At 43.5% G+C, this 20,465-nt stretch overlaps 1 protein-coding gene across 6 annotated transcripts in view; it reads left to right on the forward strand.

The window, feature by feature from the left end:
• LOC126180702 (phosphatidate phosphatase LPIN2) overlaps nt 1-20,465 on the forward strand; it is a 305,215-nt gene that overhangs the window by 148,432 nt on the left and 136,318 nt on the right. For all 6 annotated transcript variants that reach the window (XR_007536691.1, XM_049924713.1, XM_049924715.1 and 3 more), the window contains exon 3: nt 15,922-15,972. The gene's annotated coding sequence lies outside the window, so the exon portion shown is untranslated. The remainder of the gene's footprint in view (nt 1-15,921; nt 15,973-20,465) is intronic.

Below are 20,465 nucleotides of genomic sequence, written 5' to 3' on the forward strand. Positions count from 1 at the left end.
ATCACAGCACACTGCACTGCGCTGCAAGCCGGGAAACTGATTCTTAGTCACCTGTGCTTTCCTGGAAAGGCTGCTTCTGGAACACAAGCGCCGCTCGCTCTTCGATCCATAGACACATTATAGGATGTGGAGGGTGTGCAGGTGGAAGGTGGGTGGTACATGTTGGTGGAGGCGCGTTAGCTACTTGAGACTGGGGAAGATTGGCAGAGACAACGAAGCTTCTATTTTATAATGTACGTGATATATAGGATAGGTGGAGACGTTAGAGAAATTTAAGCAGAGAGGGTAGAGGTTGCTTGTCGGAGAGCGAAGACGGAAGCGGAAAGCGAGATGCTGTGCGCGGCGTTCCAGGGACTTTAACAGTGAAATTTTGGACGTGTGGATGTCCAAGCTAAGTTGGCAAAGATAAGGAAGGGTCGGATAAGGTGTAGAGGGTGATGGATGAGAGCTTCATGTTAGTTTGCTGTCGACAGTTAGTCCACGATACGAGGGCTATGTGGAAAGTAAAGTTCCGATCGGTGTAAATGAAAATGTTTTATTTGCAGCAGTTTGCTACACCTTCCAGCTACCTCTCTATTTAGTCGCAGCTCCGACTTCGACATCTGTCGTATCAACTCTCCAGCACCCTCGTCATACAAGACTGCCACCTGCGCTTTCTGCCACTTCTGCCAAAATGTTGTATTCATAGCCTGTGGTTCACATGAACAAAGATGAACGTCAGAGGGAGCCAAGTTCGGTCTGTATGATGGTTGATCAAACACTTCCCGTCGAAAACGCTGCAGGGGCGTTCTCATTGCCCCTGCAGTGTGCGGCCGAGAATTGTCATGAAGAAGGAAATGCATGACAGGTACGTTATGTGGGGTTGCATGAAATCAGGCGAAACCTCGCATCAGGCAGCCGTACTTGGCGGGAGACACTACTGTTCTAGGCATTTTTACGTGCTCACTGTGTCCTCATAACTGAAAAGAGCGACATGGCGCGATCGACAGGCATACTAGAGACACTTCCGAGCACACCGGCGCAAAGCTGCATCGGATTTTCTCTATCGTTTCCGTTTCGCGATCTGTCTGACCTTACTTTCCAAATAGCCATCGTATACTAGTGGGTTAGTATTATGGGCAGTGTGATTAGGGGCGGACCAGACCTTTATATTGTCCAATGTTGTAATGGCTGGCGATCATTCAAGAGCAGATGACGTGGGCAGCGGGCGCGTCTGGTCGCAGCGACAGGCGCACAGAAATACTGTCCGCCAGGCCTGTAAACATAGAAGCTGCTAGCACACCAAAAACTGTCCAAGGACGAGGCCCGGTGCGATGGCTGGACTCAGTACTTATTGTAGTTGTTCTGTGTTACCGTGTTATTTCGATTTAATGACCAGAGCAGGTTACCCTTTCATGTTTTTGGGTTCCAATTTTGATGATCAGGTTGCACAATTTTGCACGAAATAATGCCCACCATAATAGCTCACTATTACCCAAACTGTGTTCCACAGAACAGTGGTGTTCCTCCGTAAATGAATAAGTGCTCCGCGAGAAAATGTTAATAACATTGCGTTCTTTTTTTCGACACTTTGACGATACTGATAAAAAAAAATGTTTCAAATGGCTCTGAGCACTATGGGACTTAACTTCTGAGGTCATCAGTCCCCTAGAACTTAGAACTACGTAAACCTAACTAACCTAAGGACGTCACACACATCCATGCCCGAGACAGGATTTGAATCTGCGACCGTAGCGGTCGCGCAGTTCCAGACTGTAGCGCCTAGAACCGCTCGGCCACGCAGGCCGGCTATTGATTTTTAAAAATTTTGTTGTTATTTCTGTGTTATTATTAATGATTTAAAATTGAAATAATCACTGAATAAAACAACTTTTTCTCATTTCTAAAAATTTTACTAATCTTCCAAACAAACAGTGTTCCACCATAGTACAAGGATTCTCAGAGTGTTCCCTCAGAGGAAAAATTTGGGAAAACTACCCAAGACCTAGAAGTTTGTCGTCCCTCCCTACATCGAAAATATGAATTGTTGAAAATACCATGCAGTCATGAACATATCTGGTTAAAGTCATCATCATTTAGGTGTTCGTTAGTAGTAGTGCAGACTCTTCAACCACTGCCACTACAATGTTTTTGTAGTGTTTCTACAACTGTGAAACTTCTGCTTAGTTAACGTATCTACGTTCGCATACAAAAGCGCTCTGTCCGTTACACTTTGAGCTGTGCATTGCATATGTATGTCAAGGTCTTGATAACAAATCTAATCAGGTTGACTTCTGGTCGGTGTTTACGACATTTGCCTCCTCGTTTGCGTAAATTGTGTATAAGGGAGGTTGGAAGCCTCATTTATTCTTGAACATAAAAATTTGTTTTCCAACTTTCTCTCTCTCTCTCTCTCTCTCTCTCTCTCTCTCTTCCCCCTCCTATCGTAGCTTAGTAATTAACGTCGGTAGCTATTCCCATAAAACTACACTTTTTTTTGCGTGCCTGTGGATAGTTACTGCAGGAATCGGTTTCTGGAATGTGCTTCAGCAGAGGGCAGTATACCAATGAGGCTGAGACTGGCCTGCCTTGAACTTAAGAGCCCTGTGGCGTAACCCGTCTGCCGTACACGAACGTTTGACACCTGCCACGCTAACACACGCTGATGAGCGAGCGTGTCAGACGTCAGTAATGCTCCACCTATACAATCGGCATGGCGCTAAACCTGACCTAGATACCATGTTATATGACCTATGCAACAAACGCAGTTTGTTTGGCGGGTGAAATGTCTCGTTCTCTAAGCCCTAAAGCCTTTATTTTTCGTTTTTTTCTGTTTTTTAAGCTCTATGTTAGTTGAAGATAATCTGGTTCACTAAGTTAGCTTGATACTAAGGACAATTCCCATTTGGGAAAATACATGCGATGCGTAAGAGAACATTACTACGCAATAAAGAGTTGACAATTTGTTCGCAAATATATATACCGATATCATCATGCTGGAGTTGTTCTCACTGTACTGGTTAACCGTGTTCAATAACTGATACCAGGTTTCGTGCGTAATACAGTGTGTCCGAGATCTTTAGGGCCAACATTATACAAACGGTAAGAGGTTGCTAAACTATGGTCAGAAATACTTGTTTACTTTCTTTATTGACGTAATCAGCTTGCACCATGCAGAAACAACTTCTGTTCATAGCTTATGTGCTAAACAACGACTGCCAAATTCAATGCATGCGTCACAATGGCGCATAAAAACTTGTCGCTCTCTGCCAAATACTCATATTGTCTGTTGTATAATGAGAAAGACAGCTAAGATCCTGTATCTCAGTTCATTTTCAAATTGTGTTATAGTTTGACACATCAACAATTGATTGCACCTCTGCAGGAGACATCAAGATGATTGTACATTGTTTTTTAAGGCAGCGACTGAAACATCGATGAGGCAGGCACCTGATTGCTATGAAACGGAAGAAATTTACAAATACGTGTCTCACATACATTGTTCACTCAAGAACTCCTGTACAAATATCGTTATCTAAGGACGATAAAAAAGTACTTGTTCCCTTCTCACATCGCTAAACTACCCAAAGTTTCTCTACTAGTCGGTTTGGATACCCCATTGAGGTAATAATTACTTGTGGGTTAACGGCCGAGTGCAAATCTTTCGACTGGACGCCATTTCGGAGACTTGGGTGTCCCCATCCTACCCCTGTTATCCAACCAGAGAAAGGGAACCTACAGTGTAATGCCAAATCCGAACTACGTATCGTTCCTGGCGGTTACTCACATCGTGGAGAGGAGAAGGTTGGATAAAAGGCAGACTGAAAATCTCCGTGGTCCGACCGGGATTCTATCCAACAACCTCTCGATTTCCAGGCACGCGCTTTATACTAAGTCCTCCTGAAATTCTCTTTCACCTCAGAGGTAATTCGTTGAAAGAACGTTCTGTGAAGGCTTATCAGAATCTACTGAATCAATGTTAGACACTAGATTCATGACACAGCCTCGTGCCAACAATACTTAAAACTTCGAATGTCAGACGTATAAGGTTGCGATTGTTTGCCCACGTTCACGAGCAGTGGTCTCTGGTAAATTCTCTTATCCATCCCAAAAACATCGGAAGAACATCGCAAGAGTTAACAATATCATCTCTGTTCTGCGCATCAATGATAACTGCGGGGCAGAAGGTACTTTTTATTGCACCATATATTAAGGATACTTCCCTTTCCATGCATAGAGGGAGTGTGGGAAGAAACTGTCTGCCCGGTTTAGTGTTGCGAGGTGTTATTTAATTAATTTTATCTGCACGGCCTTTACATGATAGGCAGATAGGGGTCGAAGAATATTCGTAGTTGCTGCCCTGAAAAACAGTTTTCTAAGCAGTTTCTTGAGAAATGTACGTAGAATGTCGGTAATTAGGAAACATTTTAATATTTCTGTTAGATTCTCTTGGCATTCAGACTGTGACCATTCGCGCCGCTCTTCTTTGCAAATGTCAAACATCCCTTGTTAGTTCGACGTGACGTGGCTACCATTCATTTGAAAAATACTCGTATGACTGTTCTGTACTGAAGCTCTTCTGTAGACAAACTGCAGCATCCTGGAAAGGAATCACAGCCTTGAAGGACCTCAAATATAGAGTGCTTCCCGTATATAATCGATCCAGTAATCAATGATAGTTAAAGGAAGGTAGACATGTAATTTAATTTTGGATGTACTAATTAGTTACGAGACAGTATAACTTCATGCTCGAATTTTCTATGTTTCATTATTTTGGAATGAGCAAGGAGAGAGTTTCAATAACCTCGCCGGCTACAGGAGTCACTGTGCCCAAAGATTCGGCTCGATAGCATTAGCTGGTAATTTTTAAATTAGTCCATAAGATGGCTGCTACTGAGAAGTAATCGTTGTGCAATTTGAAAGCAATCACTTCTTTAAAAACTCTCCTCCACCACGCACTGGTGCCAACTGAATGACTTTCCAATTGCCCCTCCCTGTTCCAGGGAATGGCTGTAGGCGCATATGCTATCGTCACTAGAGAATTGCTAACATGCAACGTTAGGTAGTCTCCTATTTTTCTCAAATCAAGCAGATAAAACTGTAAGTGTACTTCAACTCATTCTTACCGTGTGCATACGCTTCTTTCGGATCAGGTCGTGGCAGAGACGAGTCGTCCTATACAGAACACATAGGGTGTACCATTAGAGTTAGACGAACAGCCGTTAGCATAAGGCGTGCATCTTTGTGTGTGATTCGATACACATGGTTAGCAAGTGTTGGAGAGCCGATGAAATCAAGCAATCCGCGCCACATTAAGGCATATTTTGCGTACTATTAATTTCACCACCCGCTTTTCGACGTTATTTGTAATTCAGCGCCGCCGCGGCTGCCGCAGTGCCAGATGCTACAGCTTCCTCTTCAGAACGTGCAATCAATCCAAGAAAGAACCTGTGCCGGGAGTTCAGTTTTCACAAGTGATCCCATTCTTGCTACACCTGATTGCTCTTTCTAACCATTTATTTATGCTTAGGCCTTGGGTATTAGTCCTGCAGTGTGCTAAAATGTGTCAGTACTAGGTTACGGTCAGAGAAATGATTGTTGTGTGCACTGCCTTACATGCGATAGGTACAGACCCTATTTTAAATTGTTGATTAAAATTCCTTTTAACGGTTCCCGTGAATTGTTATGATGCAGTACCTGCCACGTACAGTGAACAGTATTGTTATTTGTCAGTGATTTACCTTCTGTATGAAGCTTATCAGTGAGAACCGAAGCTGCCCGACATGCTGAAGAAAACAGTTAACACGAGAGTCCATATTTGGATGTACGAGAGCTAGTCATGAAGTTTTAACTATCACCTCGAAAAAAAATAAAGTTACACAACAATTTTTTTGTTTATTTGCAGTTGTATGTCTGTAGTCCTCGTACACGCTCAAATCCACTCGCCAGAGTACCGTACCTCGACGGCACAGCCCACTAATCAAGCGTAGTATATTGCGCTAATTTGTTTTCTGCATTTGAGGGGGAACAACAATACATGCCGAGCTAATGCGAGTGTATAGTAACAATTTTTTTTAATTTGTGGTAAGTTCCAATGGGACCAAACTGGTGAGGTCATATGACACAATTGTTAGCTGGTCCAGGCACTTCCAGTGTGGTCAGACAAATCACAATTATGATAAACGAAGTGGCGGACCATCTATCTGTGAAGAGCCGGGAATTAGAAGAGGGGTGGAGGCCCCAGTGCTCGTAGACAACTGAGACAACTGTGGAAAAAGTGGAGGAGTAGTCATTGTTCATTTGCACGACATTTTGAATATGACAAAAACTGCCACGCTCCGGTGTCCACGACGGCTCACTGTTGCATCTCAAGGGTCGGGCGACAGGGTTCAAGGAAAAGAAAAGTAGCCGATTGGGCTAATTGAGAGGGTGTCTTGACCTCACTATGTTGTTAAAATGCCCTTATTACAGAAGGTAAGGCTTATAGTAAGTAATGAAATGACAAACACAGTATTTTAAAACTTCTGACTTCATTCATAAAACAGTGTCAACTCATGATATACTTGCTCTAAAGGAAATGTATCTACGAAAAGACCAAGTCTTCACATCGAGACAATTACTATCACCGTTCTTCCTACTTAAAATGAAACTGTCATGCTAACTGAGCCCGCATCCACGACACGACACGAGGAAGTCCATAGCTATGCGACTAGGAATTCATCAGCTGCACTTTGACTACTTCAGATAACTCTATTATGTAAATTTAAGGTGGAGGGAGGGAGAAAGGAAAGGACTAACTCAGCACGCCTCCCTGCCGATCCACATACCCGCCCAGCACCACATATCCGCAGGACATGTCCGAAAAATCACACAGTACGCATTTACATAATAGCATATAACTGCTTTTAGCCTAGCCTGGCTATTCTCTTCGGCTGCCCCTACTGATACTACTACCAACTTCCTACTCTGACTGCAATAGATCTCTCGAAACATCCTATTTCCGAGTTTTATTCAGTTTTCCTCTTCGCCCCCGCCAGTCCCTGACATGGCATTTTGTCGAAGTGTCCTCGTCGTCGCAATGGCTCTGTCCACTATTCGTCGGAGGCTGAGTGGAGAGACGGAGGCATCTATCATTAAATAAAGTGTCAGGCGTGCTATAGGCTCTTCATGACGTATAAATGCCCCTTCCAAAGACACTCTCCATTTATCCCTCTCTTACCCTCGCTCCTTGTCTGCACTCATATCGCTCTTGTTTTTACAGTTTATAGTGTTATCGCTATAGACGACCGTAGCCACGCTGGCCCCTCTGACCACTATATTTCACCGATGCGTTTAAGAGCGTCCTACGTTTTATGTAAAGGCCCTCCGAAGTCTGACTGTTGTTGCACTTAGGCGACCAACACCCCTTGTCTTGTAACTTTCCCGTGTTACATTTAGAATACACAAGACAAGGCCATTTTCCATGGGTGCCATATCATATCCCATCTATCAAAATCGCTGAACCGAAACGCAACGGAAGAGTGGCAACTGTGTCAGGCCCATCCAGGTGATTTCTTTAGCCATCTAATCGCCATGGACGAGTGCTGTATGTATCACTGCGATCTCGAGACAAGGGAGCAAAGCAAGCAGTGGAGTTCATTGGGACTGACATTACGCTTACAAGAGCAAACCGTCACAAGAGTATGCCAACAAATCTACGAGGGAAACTGTCAAGACGAAGTGAAATGGGAAGCTGTTCAAGGGGATGTTTCCGCTGCACTGCTATTCTCCAGCTCATTCTGCACAGAACACAGTCACACAAGCTGCTTCTTTTGGCTATCAAATTTCCCCCGCCCCTCTCCTCTCCTTTGTGTTCTCCTGACTTGGCACACAGTGACTTTCACCTCTTTATCCCACATCAAGAAACAATTATGTGGCAGGCATTTCCAACCTGACGACAAGAAGTCTTTCGAGGTGGAACATGTCCTGAGCAGCCAAAATGCGGACTTCTACAATTTAGGTTCCGCTAAGAGATCCATAATTGGGAAAAATGTCCCGCATTGAAAGATGAATATGTGGTCAATGACTAACTCCAAGTTTTATAGTCACAGCATTTTTTTCTTCTTTCGAGGAGGTAATTAAAATGTTAGAGACACGAGACACGAGATGTCTACCGGTGAGTCTTAAGAAAGAACATATTTCAGTTGTTTACTATAGACAAACTATAAAACGTAGGAACACATTCCGCATGTCACTGCACAGAGGAACGTTCGAAGTTATGACACAGCTGCGCTGTTGTTTGTTTGTAGCAACATGGCGACTACACAACAAGAGAAATCATTTTGTGTGTTAGAATATGCGCTAGGTCAATCGATTGTTAAAGTGCAACATGAATTCAGCCGACGATTCAGCAAGAAGCCGCCTCTGCAGGAGCAGATTTGTGACTGGCGTACAGAGTTCTTGGAAGTTGGTTGCATATACGAGGGGAAGAGCACTAGTCGGCCACGCACCTCTGATGAAAATGTGAGGGTATCCAAGCTGCATTCACACGGAGCCGTCGGAACTCAACAAGACGGGCAGGCCTGGAACTTCAACTTCTTCAAACAAATGGCTCAAATGGCTCAAATGGCTCAAATGGCTCTGAGCACTATGCGACTTAACTTCTGAGGTCATCAGTCGCCTAGAACTTAGAACTAATTAAACCTAACTAACCTAAGGACATCACACACATCCATACCCGAGGCAGGATTCGAACCTGCGACTGTAGCGGTCGCTCAGGTCCAGACTGTAGCGCCTAGAACCGCACAGCCACTCCGGCCGGCCCTTCAAACAACGATGTGGCGTGTTCTAAAACGATGCCTGCATATAACGACTCACAAATTACAGATGCTGTAGCAATTGCGTCCAGGCAACCGCAACAAAAGATACGAATTTTGCATTTCAATCCTCCGACTCATATTTTCGGTCGATCTGACGATTCATCTGTCGGGTAAATTAATGCTACAATTACGGGGCCACAGAATCCTGGCATTGTCGTCAAACATGCAAGAGACTAACTGAAACTGAAAGTCCTTTGTGCCGTTTGTGTTCACAAAGTTAATGGACATTTCTTTTTTGCGGAGGAGACTGTGACAGGAGTGCGTTACCTGAACATGCTGAAAAATTGGTTGTTTCCTCAACTTCAGGAAGACTTCAGTGATTTCATCTTTATCCATGACGGCACCCCGCCTCACTTTCAACTTGAGGTGCGGCATTATGTTAACAACACCATCCCGCAGTGTTGGAAACAAGATCTTATTCATTGCTTTTTACGATTTTTTTCCGTGGGATGCATAAAAAACACCGTATTTGTCCTGTCTGTGGCAACCACTCTTGAAGAACTGAGAAATCGAACTGTTGAAGCTGTCGATTCAATAAACAGGGACTGTTAATTCATGTGTGGAATGAAATGGACTACCGATTCGATGTTTCTCGAACAACGCATGGTGCTCACATTGAGTGTATGATACAGTGTTTTGTGCAAACGCAAGACTTCCTCTACCCAGTGAGATGCGCAATGTCTTTCTATCTTTCATAGTTTATCTGTAGTAAACAACTGAAATCTGTTCTTTCGTTTTGAATCACCCTGTATGTCGATATCCAGTATGGACTCAGATTGCATGGCTGCTGAACATCCTGAATCTACCATCATCACCGTCTTCTTCATCATCATCATCATCTATTGTCGCTTGCACATCTAAATCCATTCAAAGAGGCACCCCGAGAGGTGTCTCGTCAACACGTCCAGTTTCTCATCAGCGCAAGTTCGTTGTACGGACAAAACGCAAGGCATTAGCTGCCAGGCGCCGGCGAGAGAACGCGGAAGGGTGTCCGAGCGCAGCGTGCGATCCCGTCTGGAGGCCCCCTTCAGCTCTGTGCCGTGTGTGAGGCGGAGAGGCGACTCTGGCTCCGGCAGTGCCTGGTGGCTTAGAAAGCTGCCTCCGCGTGCCATTGCGCAATGCCTCCAGCCGCCCAGCTGGTTGCCCGGCGAGTGTCAAGGGGCCATCACTACCGGACCCCGAGCCGCACTTGGTACGGCATTCTCTCTGATAGCAACAAACACCACGGCCGGAGCATTGGGCGCTGACCACAACTACGCTATTGTCTGCGAAAATCGGAGCACCTTGCAAGTAAGGTGCTAATGATATTCACATACAGGAGAGTCAAAGTAGAGAAAGACGATGAGGTTTAACATCCGGTCGACGGCAAGACAGAGCACAAGCTCGGACTCAGGAAGATGGGTAATGAGCTCGAGCACGTGCTTTCCATGGGAACCATCCCAGCATTTGCCTTATGCGATTTAGAAAAAGTAAAAGCATACAAATTTGTATGACCGAGCGGAGATTTGTACTGCCATCATTGGTAATGTGGACAGTGTGTCTCAACTTTACTCCACCTATGTCGGTGGGTAGACATAGAGAATGAAGAATAACTGACCACACTTAACATAATGATACCACTCACATTACTTGAGCAGTGTGTGATGTAATTCTGATCACCTCGCCGCGTCTTTCATAAATCAGGGATCGATTACGATAAATTGATTTGCGCTGAGGTGACACAACTCATGGGATACCTCTGCTATCGTGTCGGATCACCTTTTTCCCGGCGTAGTGCAGCAACTGGACATGGCTTGGAGTCAACAAGTCGTTGGAGGGCCCCTGAAGAAATATTGAACCATGCTGCCTCTATAGCGGTCCATAACTGCGGAAGACTTGCCGGTGCTGGATTCTGTGCACGAACCGCGATTATGTCCCATAAATGTTCAATGGGATTCGTGTCGGGTGATCTGGGTGGCAATTCATTCGCTCGCGTTGTCCAGAACGTTCTTCAAACCAGTCGCCAACAATTGTGACCCCCTGACATGACGCATTGGCATCCGTAAAAATTCCAGTATTGCTTGGGAACATGAAATCCGTAAATGGTTGCAAATTGTCTTCAAGTAGCCGATGGGCCAAAGGATCAAGTCCATTCCATGTAAACACCCGCCCACACTACTAAGGAGCCACCCCCAGCTTGTAAGGCGCCTTGTTGACATATTAGATTCATAACTTTGTGGGGTCTGCGTCACACTCGAACCCTACCATCAACTCTTACCAACTGAAATCGAAACTCATCTCACCAGGCCACTGTTTTACAGTCGTCCAGCGTCCAACCGATATCGGTAGGAGCCCAGGAGAGGCGCTGCAGGCGATATCATGCTGTTAACAGAGGCACTCGCGTCGATCGTCTGCTGACATAGTCCATTAACGCCAAATTTCGCCGCACTGTCCTAACGGATAGGTTCGTCGTATGTCCCACATTGATTTATGCGGTTATTTCACGCGGAGTTGCTTGTTTGTTAGCACTGACAACTCTACGCAAACGGGGATTTTCACCTGCGTCGAGATGACTGGGTGTTTGTGCTGTCCTCATCATTTCATCACCATTCATGAAAGTGGCGAGATTGGACTGAGCAAAAGTTGGGAATTTGTAAGGGCGCTGATAACCGCGCAGTTGAGCGCCCTACAAACCAAACATCATCATCATCATCATCATCATCGTCATCATCTACGCAAACGCCGCAGCTGTTGGTCGTTAAGTGAAGGCCGTCCGTAGTGAGGGATAATGTCTTAAATATGGTATTCTCCCTAACGGTTTTCGAAGTGGTATGCCCCTTACGTCTAGCTCCAACTACCATTCTGCATTCAAAGTCTGTTAATTCCCGTCGTGCGGCCATAATCTTTTCACATAACCTTTTCACATGAATCACCTGAGCGTAAATGATAGCTCTGCCAATGCACTGCCCTTTTATAGCGTATGTGCGCAATACTACTGCCATCTGAATGCGTTAATTTCACTATCCCATGTCATCTCAGTTAACTCAAATCGACTGCCTTTTTTTTGTCATATTCAGACCTTTTCATAACATAAATTCTACGTAACAAATGTTGGTTCTGATATAATATGACAGACACTTAAGACCGTTACACAGAACTGCCTGAAATTATCCATCCCTTTTCACACTGATCCTTTTACTTGATTTTATTTCGTCTGCTTTCTTCGTGTGGTTAAAATTTTCTTATTTGTTTTCACTTTTAGAAATTATACCCAGCTTGAGTTACATGTATTGGAAGTCAGAATCACCTCTTGTTCACAGTGACATAATTGGTTTTGTAGGAGATGGCTGCCATGCCATCAACCAATTCTGTGAATCCTGATGTGAGAACGCTGTTTCTTGTAATTCTGAAACTTTTTTAGAGAATCCTTTTGAAGAAATTGATATATTTTAGTGGAAACGGAAAGTCGACAACTTTCAAAATACTTCGCCTAGACGAAATCCAATTACAGTTTTGTAATCTTCTGATCAAACGAGTCCGCAGCTCGTGGTCGTGCGGTAGCGTTCTCGCTTCCCGCGCCCGGGTTCCCGGGTTCGATTCCCGGCGGGGTCAGGGATTTTCTCTGCCTCGTGATGACTGGGTGTTGTGTGATGTCCTTAGGTTAGTTAGGTTTAAGTAGTTCTAAGTTCTAGGGTACTGATGACCATAGATGTTAAGTCCCATAGTGCTCAGAGCCAGTTGATCAAACGAAATCATTTGATGTACATGATAACATCCTGTTAGATTTTTATTCGTCACTTTTCTAGTTATTTTTGTTTTTGTTTGTTTCAGCGCTTTCCACCCATTTCAGTCTGGTTCAGTCAAAAATATAAATACAATTTTCATGCGGCCATAACTGGAAATTTGGGAGGGATTCCCAGTGTTATTTGGATGCACTGAACTATTTGTATTATTAGCTATCAACATAAATTTATAAGATGCTTAATCTGAGTTATAAGACACGTCGTAATTCTTGCATAGGGAATGACGTTACTAGCCACTGAGTACAAGAAGCTGCCTCAGCCGAAGGGACCTCATTTTTGGCGGTGGCACTTGTGTGGGCGGTTATTTTGGTGAGTCTTATAGCGCGGCATTGTTTTGCCTAAGGTGAAGACAGCAGCACTGTCTCACTTAGGCAGCAGTATATTGCAGTTGCTTAGTCATCGACTTCATGTTTTTTATGTGCAGAACAACAACTAATCAAGATTATTCGAAGCTTTTGTTTTTCATTAATAAGATTAAAATATCACGTCTGACGTTTTGTATGAAAGCGTGGACCTGTAAATCTGGACAACATGCGACTGCAAGTAAAGTATACCAATCGGAATTGTGGATTTGAGAATCTGCGCTGTTAGAGGGGGTCCGAATTAATGCCAATAAAAATAAATAGATCGCAAGCGATTTATCAATAAATTAGTCGGGCATATGAATGATCGCATCCGTTACCATGCGGCTCTAAATGGTGCGTAAGACTGCACGATTCGTCACTGGCTTTTTTTTTTTTTTGTCAGCATGAAAGTGTCAAAATAATGGTCAACTAATTAAAGTGAGAAACTTCACAACAGAGACGATGTGAATACCGGAGAGACTTTCTCACAAAATTTCTGATGGCTGACGTTCGAAAGTGAGTCAAGAAACATGCTCTTTCTGTCAACGTACGCCTCGAATAATGGGGACGATACTAAAATTAGAGACATTGCGGATCACACAGCGAGGTGCCAACAGGCTCCCTTTCCGTAAACTACCCACTAATTGAACTGGAATGGGGAGGGGGAGGGGGAGCGAGACTGTTGCACAGTGTACATGGTACGGTGGCTAGCAGAGTACAAATGTAGGTGTAAGTGTAAAGAGCAATACTGCGGTGGGGGCTGGGTAGGGCGATAAGGGTGGGGGGTGGGGGGTTATAGATAGTCAAACACAAGAAAAATAATGAGTGTAGTACGTTTCTAGAGTTGAAAAGAAGAGATTATTGCAAGATAGAAAGAAATGAAGGATGTCAGCGAACCATGCAGTGAAAACTCATGAAATGCTCTATGTTTTGTGTCATTTCAGCATCTTCTTGCAACTGGCTGCACTCAAGAGCTATCAAAAACAAATGGTTCAAATGGCTCTGAGCACTATGGGACTTAACATCTGAGGTCATTAGTCCCCTAGAAGTCAGTTCTACTTAAACCTAACTAACCTACGGACATCACACACATCCACCCCCGAGGCAGGATTCGAACCTGCGACCGTAGTGGTCGCGCGGTTCCAGATTGAAGCGCCTAGAACCGCTCGGCCACAACGGCCGGCTATCGAAAACATCATGTTATAATATATGTCAAATTACAAAAGTTGTGTATCGGTCAGTACTCAAAAGATTAGAATTAAGTGTTCAGGAAATCATGAGATAGTTTCTGTGTGGAATCAGGAAAGGAGGAGGAAAACGAGATGTGCGAAGTTTTCCCGGCGTATTTCGAGTTAGAACAGTTCTCGGGTATCCGACCGGGTAGCGTCTTCATTTCTCCACAATATTTCGGCAGACGTACACGCTGTCACCTGAAGATGGCAGCGTGTACGTCTGCCGAAATATTGTGGAGAAATTACGACGCTACGCGGTCGGATACCCGAGAACTGTTTAAAACGAGATGTCATTTGATGTCTGAGGATGATAGGACGAAGAATGTTCGAAGTTAAAAGGAATATGTAAATTTGTTTGTAATGAAAGCTGTGAGAAGAAAATAAAATATGAAGTATTCACCGGTAAAAGTTTCAGTAGATGAAACGGTTGTTAACAGAAAAATAAATCTGGTAGAACAAAGAAAGATAACAACAATTTCTTTGTCTGGAGTGTAGCTTTATACTGGGTGTTTCACAATTCCTATTACAGGCTTATAGTGGTCGTCGAGTGACACAGTAGATAAAGTCGTGAAAAGGAACCCAAGTCCGGAAACGCATACATGTCCGAGAATATACCATCGGGATGTAGAATAAGTTTGAAGGTCGCATTTTTCACGGTGCGTACACAGCGGAGAAAATGAGCTAAGAACTGTGCACTCTACAATGTTTCGAAGACTCGCCGGCGGGTTATTTTTTACATGACGAAGGACGCCCTACTCAAAGTCGGTGGTGTGGCTTGTCCGTGGAGCACTAGAGTCAATCCTCCTAGTTGCGAGCGTACCAGTTTCTCGGAGCCGTTGTTGTATTGTGACGAAAATCGTATGTGATGTCATAATTACAATAGCGACTGGCGACGCCTCCCTCTTGTCAGTTTGTGTGCGTTGTCTTAAGATAGATAGACCAAAAGGAGAGAGTCCTTACTGACGTCACGTCAAGTAAATCTCACTATAATTGCCGAAGCGTGGATGGCGATAGCTGCTACCAAAAACAGGGCATCCGCGATTCAAGGGGAAATGTTTTGTACACGGACGCGGCACCAAGGCTAGTGCGTTGAAAGGCTACCGCCATGTGGTCGTGGAGTTTATCGCTTTCTGTCCTGGCGCCACAAGGCCACGGAGCGCAAACAGCCGCACCCCTCGGCAGTACACTGTACAGTATGGCATTGGCGCGTGTCCGGAGTGTGTGAATGAGGGCGAGAGTGGCTTCTACAACAACTAGACTGACTGGTGTCGTGTCGGGTTGCAAACACTCTGCCACCTGTTCCTGCCCTGTAACACTGTCTTTTATGTAGTAAATTTCATGTAGGTGGTACCTCAGACATTGTGAACACTTAGAGAACGTAATTATTACCAAGATAAGCAGCTGCTTAAATAAAAAGTTTTTATTTGCTACAAGTTTCCGTCATGTAGATAATCACCAGTCACCTGTATAACAACGGAAAAGCGTGGATAGCATATGGCTAAGTTTTGTCGTTAGAATAAATAAATAAAATGTCACACACTGTACGTAGCGAACCACAGAAGATAATGACACAGGTTTTGAAGGATCTTGTACACCAGGGCCACTCTTTCTTAATGTAAATGCAAGAGAAATTTCTATAAACGTAGTTCTGGTTGATTTCTAACACGTTAGATATCTCTTTTTATCCCTCTTTTTTTCTTTATCTTATATGTCTTTTCTGTTCTAGGTTACCAGTGTGTTTGATCTGCAGCGCCACATCGGACGAGCGGAAAGGGAGGTGAGCAATTTTGAACAAACATCCTTAATTATTTTATATTTGTTGTGCAAGATGCTGCTAGTCCACGAAGAATTCTATAGAACGCAGTCTACTGGAAATGTCCAATTGATAAAAGTATTTCAGCGGCCAGTGTCGTAGTTACCTCCAGGATCTACATGCTTCTATCTGAACAGATATACCAAAAGGAGAGTTTTTGGTGTTACCGGAATGATAACACTTAATGTTTTCTATAAAACACTTATTATTCTAGTCAACAAATTAGAGACATGGGATATAAGACTTACCGTGCAAAAAACCTCATATTTATCTGACACTGCATTGCTTCTTTGCTCATACATTCATTTTAGATTTTTACATACTGTTACACATAAGCCTGTCACCCACAAAGATCATGCAAAATGGGACGCAAATCTACTGAAGTATGGGTAATGGCCATTGTCTATATGCAATCAAAATTTTTGCTATGGCCAAGACATGACCCTTATGCTATTCCGACCCGGAATTTTCTATGTCACTCGATGTCTCCTCACATATGCCGAATAATTAAAGCAGAAGTTATCTCATCACGTCAATAACATACGTAACTGCAAAGGAGCAGAAGTGGATCGTCGTGGCTGCTTTCTAGAAGCAGGGCATGTCGCTATACATACATACAATTGGTATGAGAAATTAGTGACTTATCGTTCCTTATCACTCACTGCATTAAAACATTCTCTGGCTGCCTAAAATCGGCCAAGGCCGGCCAAGGCCCTCCGTTTCCATTTAAAAGCACGGAGAACTACTTACTCCATCCCCTGTTGTCTCTCTTCAGTACTGTAGCCATGCCCGATTCAATTACTGACGATTGTATTTTAGTACGTTTTACCATCTGCTTGATTCTCTTTCGTTGATAAGCACATACGCATGTGCTCAGTTATATCATTTAATTTTATCATTACAGTGAGCGCATGCTGTAATAGCACATTTAAAAGCCATAATAATTCGCCAGGAGGAAATATAACCTATGACCTCATTTTGACGAGGCACTGACATTACACCCTAAGGCCATGGAAGCAGCCAGAAAAGTGTTTTCCTGCCCTTCTGTAGTGTTTTTGTTGAAGTCATCGCTCCGAAAACTGATTGGATGCAGCTCTCCACACTAGCGTACCTTGTGCAGTTCTCTCCGCCTCTGCATAACTACTAAACCTATATCCATTTCAGCCGACATCTTATAGTCAACTCTTGGTCTCCGTTTACAACTTCCACACCCTAGTCTTGATGATTTCTTGATGCCTATCAACCCATCCCTTACGTTGTGCCATAAAGTTATTTGCTCCTCATTTCAACTCAGTACGCATTATTTAATTAATCGATATATTGGTGTAATCTTATACAGCTGCGCTCTAACAAACTTACGGACTGGTAGTTTTAATAGAAATATTGAGTGTTAGGATTACCCGTTGTATTAGTAGCATTGGCAGGGAAAGAAATATACATGAATAGTTCAGCGGAGAAATCCGAAGCTGATGACTTCTCTTTATTTTTTGTTTCTTTGTTTCTTTTGCACGTTACTAGAATCGCGTAGTGAATCGTTCAGTGTTAGTCCATTGTGCGTTTTATATCCTTGCAGAGTATAAATGGAATTTTATAAATAATAAAAATTAGCTGCTTGTATAACATCTGCGCCCTTTGTAAAAAAAGCAATTACATTTAATGAAAGTACAGTTTACATGCACAACCAAAAAAACTGCGTGATTATTATTATTTTCCACTCAATATAAAGTTATTTATCACGATTAAAGGCAAAAATTTTTTCTATTATTATTGATAAGAGCGGAAGTTGTTTAGCAGTAGCAGAAACATGTTTTATATAAGCTCACCGAAGTATTGAAACGGTATTTGATGTATTTTTGTTCTGAGTTTTCTTTAATTTTAACTTTTTTTGAGAAAATTGAGTTTTCTGGCGCTTTATGATAAACCTGTATTTTTTTTTATTTTTACGTGATTACCCTGTCTTACGTAACAAATCAACACTTTTCGAATAAAACCTGAATAAAACATTGGCAGTTTCAATCTTGCTATAAACATTGTTTGCTTTTAAGTAACAGATAGGAGAATAACTACGTACAACAAAAGTGTTCTGTACTTTATGTGACTAGTTAACAAACAAAGCTATCGAAATCATGTAACGCCCAAAATATATGCAGCACATCTCTTATCTGATCAAAGCTACTAGGAAAGCTACCGTAGTCTACGCTGATTTAAGATAGTCTAAGGTAGCCTGCGGTAGTTCTACAACTCTAAATCTTTAACATTTTCATCTAACACCAAATTTCAAAATACTTTATTGTTTTCTTGTCTTTAATTATTGTCGTCCTCTTCTCACTTCCCTATGAAGCTACACTCCGAACATACACTGCCAGGAAAGACTTGCAATAACTTAAATTTATATTCGACTTTAGCATATTCTTCTTTTCCAGGAGAGATTTTCTTACTATTTCCAGTATATATTTTATATACTTTCTACCTCTGCCATTCTCGAGTAAATATTCAAATTCCTCGCCACTGCGTTCTCTCTTTCCTTCTTTACACAGTATCTGCATATAATACTTGTACATCTCGGAAGCAAATTTTGTCACATTTCTTCGAGTCTTCACGTGGCTTGTTAGCATTAATAGTACGGCCTGCAACATTTTGGTGTAATACGCATTACACGAGCGACTTTCTGGTCAAAATCGAATACTCGTTGTGGGTGTTTGTGTCGAGTTTGCGTGTAAATTAACCACCAACCACGTCACAAGTGGGTCAGTGACGTCAGTGATCAATTCACTGTACCTAGTATGGATTTATGACTGTGAGTACGCCGGAGACAGCGCATGCGCGGAAACAGGAGAATTTATAGTAGTTTACAAAAATCGAAATTTGACCTATCTCGTCGCACTGAGGCCTATTATAGTAATGGATTTCGTACTTTTGTTTCTTCTTAATCTTTATTTGCAACCGAGACAGCCTCTTCTTTCTTGATAATCTGTATGTTGTTGTTTGCTTTGTTCAGGCGACACATTGTAAAGGCTGCACATTGACCTGTTTTTCCTACTATCGTCATTTCACAAGAGATACGGAATATCTGCAAGGGAAACATTTGTTTACATATCAAATGCGTGAACAAGGACTAAGTCTACACCGTACAGAAATGAGAACGTAGATAGATAACTAATTTCAATGAAAATTGTTTCAGCAGTGAAAAGTTGGACACATTTAACGACAAATATAATTTTCCATGTTCTTTCGCACTTACAAGGAAAACCAGATACTAAGGACAAAGTAAGATGGTGCTCTTTACTGCCTTGTACGTGTTATTTGACAAATTTGTAAGGTCAAGCAGCTCGTGGTCTTGTGGTTAACGTTGCTGACTCTCGATCACGGTATTCAGGGTTCGATCGCGGCCTAGTCGGGGACTTTATTCCGCTCGAGACAGGGTGTGTGTGCGTTGTCATCATCATTTACGCGCAAGACGCCGAAGTGGCGTCAAATGAAAGAACTTGCAGCCAGGCGGCCGCATAGCGCACGGGACTCTCGACCAGTAAGGCTATACGCACATATCATTGCATATGTTTGTAAGTATGTCTTTTCTCGGGACAAAACGTAGATGTTTTGAATTGTTTGGACGACAGTGTACCTCTTCTTTCAGTTCTCAGAGGTGTGGAATATTAACCATACGCTCTTTGTCAAAAACATCAACTGTGACTCTTGCTTTCGTCATTAATAAACGTTGTTGTCTTTGTTGTTCCTACATTCTGTTACTACATTTTGATTTTTTTGTAAAAGGATCGCCCCTCATAACCTCACTTTCACCGTTCAGGTGCCAGACTGCACAGCTGGCAGCTCTCACTACACTCGAAATTTTAGCACTGATGTGTAAACAATAACGACCACGCCTGACAGGCGAGACTCGTACAGGAATAAAATGCCAGGGGGCGCTTCAGCAGACTTACTTGCCACGAATAGTCGATTGCAACAAGAAAGTCTCTCGTGTAAAGGGTCTTTAAGAAAGCTGTAAATGAGGCTGAGCACGTCCCTACTGAGTGACCTCGCTCCTTGCGGTTTGGTGGCGGTGGCGTACCCGCCGGGTTTCAAAATCGCGCGCGGCTGGGCCAAGCAGCAATTGGCTGCGACCTTCCCAAGTGGGACAAGGAGCGGCTGTCGAGAAAGCCCGGCCCCCGTCCGCCGCGCGCCGTCGCCGCCGTCTTGCACAACGGGCCCTGTCTGTTGCACCTGAGGCGAGCAAGGGCGATACCTCACCTCCCACACTGCCTCTGCCCCCCTGCGATCCTCCTCGCTTCCGTATTTGGCCGTCCGGCGCATTTCCTGCAACAGCTTACTCCTCCGGCAAGGTAACTCAACGTTGTTAGCGGCTGTGGCACTATTGTTGCAACTTCGTCCGGAAAGGGGTTTGGGGGGGGGGGGGGCAGGGGGCAGGGGAGATTGCCCCATTCAACTAGGTATGTTATCGA

This window comes from Schistocerca cancellata, chromosome 1 (genome assembly GCF_023864275.1).
Source record: "Schistocerca cancellata isolate TAMUIC-IGC-003103 chromosome 1, iqSchCanc2.1, whole genome shotgun sequence".
Classification (NCBI taxonomy): domain Eukaryota; kingdom Metazoa; phylum Arthropoda; class Insecta; order Orthoptera; family Acrididae; genus Schistocerca; species Schistocerca cancellata.